Here is a 2,500-nt window from a genome sequence, read left to right on the forward strand (position 1 = left end):
AACCCGTTTATATATGAAAACACATATAATGCTATCGCGTCTCCACAGGCTAAAGTACAACTACACTCATATCCTCAACTTATGTCCTAATCACACTACTGTCATACAAGTCGTACCTTCTCCTTGACATGGACATACACACCTGCTACCTTCTTTGAAAGAAATCGCGATTTATTCAGTGAAAACTAGTACACCATTCAACATAGCATAACAATAGCATAGCATTCGCGGACACAGTCAGGCAATGCACCTAGCACAACAATAGCATAGCATTCGCGGACACAGTAACATAGACAGATAGACAGCTAGACAGATAGACCGCTAGACAGATAGACAACTAGACAGCTAGACAACTAGACAGCTAAACAGCTAAACAGCTAGACAGCTAGACAACTAGACAGCTAGACAGCTAGACAACTAGACAGCTAAACAGCTAAACACCAAGACAGCTAGACAGCTAGACAACTAGACAACTAGACAGCTAGACAACTAGACAACTAGACAACTAGACAGCTAGACAGATAGACAACTAGACAGCTAAACAGCTAAACAGCTAAACAACTAGACAGCTAGACAGCTAGACAGCTAGACAGCTAAACACCAAGACAGCTAGACAGCTAGACAGCTAAACAGCTAGACAGCTAAACAGCTAAACACCAAGACAGCTAGACAGCTAAACAGCTAGACAGCTAGACAGCTAAACAGCTAGACAGCTAAACAGCTAGACAGCTAAACAGCTAGACAGCTAGACAGCTAAACACCAAGACAGCTAGACAGCTAGACAGCTAAACAGCTAGACAGCTAGACAGCTAAACAGCTAGACAGCTAGACAGCTAAACAGCTAGACAGCTAGACAGCTAAACAGCTAGACAGCTAAACAGCTAAACACCAAGACAGCTAGACAGCTAGACAACTAGACAACTAGACAGCTAGACAGCTAGACAGATAGACAGCTAGACAGCTAAACAGCTAAACAGCTAAACAACTAGACAACTAGACAGCTAGACAGCTAGACAGATAGACAGCTAGACAGCTAAACAGCTAAACAGCTAAACAACTAGACAACTAGACAGCTAGACAGCTAGACAGCTAAACACCAAGAGCTAGCTGTCTAGTTGTCTAGCTGTCTAGCTGTCTAGCTGTTTAGCTGTCTAGCTGTCTAGCTGTTTAGCTGTCTAGCTGTCTAGCTGTCTAGCTGTCTTGGTGTTTAGCTGTTTAGCTGTCTAGCTGTCTATCTGTCTAGCTGTCTAGCTGTCTAGTTGTCTAGCTGTCTAGTTGTCTAGTTGTCTAGTTGTCTAGCTGTCTAGTTGTCTAGCTGTCTAGTTGTCTAGCTGTCTAGTTGTCTAGCTGTCTAGCTGTCTAGTTGTCTAGCTGTCTATCTGTCTAGCTGTCTAGCTGTTTAGCTGTCTAGCTGTCTAGTTGTCTAGCTGTCTAGTTGTCTAGTTGTCTAGCTGTCTATCTGTCTAGCGGTCTAGCTGTCTATCTGTCTATGTTACTGTGTCCGCGAATGCTATGCTATTGTTGTGCTAGGTGCATTGCCTGACTGTGTCCGGGAATGCTATGCTATTGTTATGCTATGTTGAATGGTGTACTAGTTTTCACTGAATAAATCGCGATTTCTTTCAAAGAAGGTAGCAGGTGTGTATGTCCATGTCAAGGAGAAGGTACGACTTGTATGACAGTAGTGTGATTAGGACATAAGTTGAGGATATGAGTGTAGTTGTACTTTAGCCTGTGGAGACGCGATAGCATTATATGTGTTTTCATATATAAACGGGTTATTTTGATAAACCGGATACATTTTGTGGATATATATGGTTACTTTCTCGCCTGAAAACATATTAAAACTTCATAAAATGACATATTAACACTTGTAGAGGCAAATTAAAGCTTTTCGCTAATGGCGGCCAAAACGGAGGTTTCAAAAACACTCGCCAGCTGGTCGTGACGCGTGCGCGTGCCAGCTGGTCGTGACGCGTTAGGCCGCACCCCCGGTAGCTTTTGGCAAGCGGAAGGTTTTGGCCTGACAGCGCCACTGATAGAAGGAAAAACCTTCTCCCTATTAGCGCCTTCTACTAAAACATTTTCTTTTTTTTCTTTTTTTTTCTGGAGAAACTGAGAAACAGTACAAGGGGGGCAATAGAAGTTCTTAGGGACACAGTAGAGGGGAAAGCGGGTGTCTTTAGGAGACGTAGTGGTGAGGGTCCGCTGATATATATTATGATTATATATTATGTATATATTATATATATATTATGATTATGATTATGACAACTGTGGCTGTGGCGCAGGAGGTAGAGTCGCCGTCTAATGATCACAAGGTTGGCAGATCGGCGGTTCGGGGCCCCGGCTGGTCACATGTCGAAGTGTCCTTGGGCAAGACACTGAACCCCAAATTGCTCCCAGTGAGCGGGCCGGCGCCTTGCATGGTAGCTTGCCGCCATCGGTGTGTGAATGTTTGTGTGAATGTGTGAATGAGAGGCTGTTGTAAAGCGCTTTG

Source organism: Nansenia antarctica (genome assembly GCF_963989245.1).
Source record: "Nansenia antarctica genome assembly, chromosome: 1".
NCBI classification, from domain to species: domain Eukaryota; kingdom Metazoa; phylum Chordata; class Actinopteri; order Argentiniformes; family Microstomatidae; genus Nansenia; species Nansenia antarctica.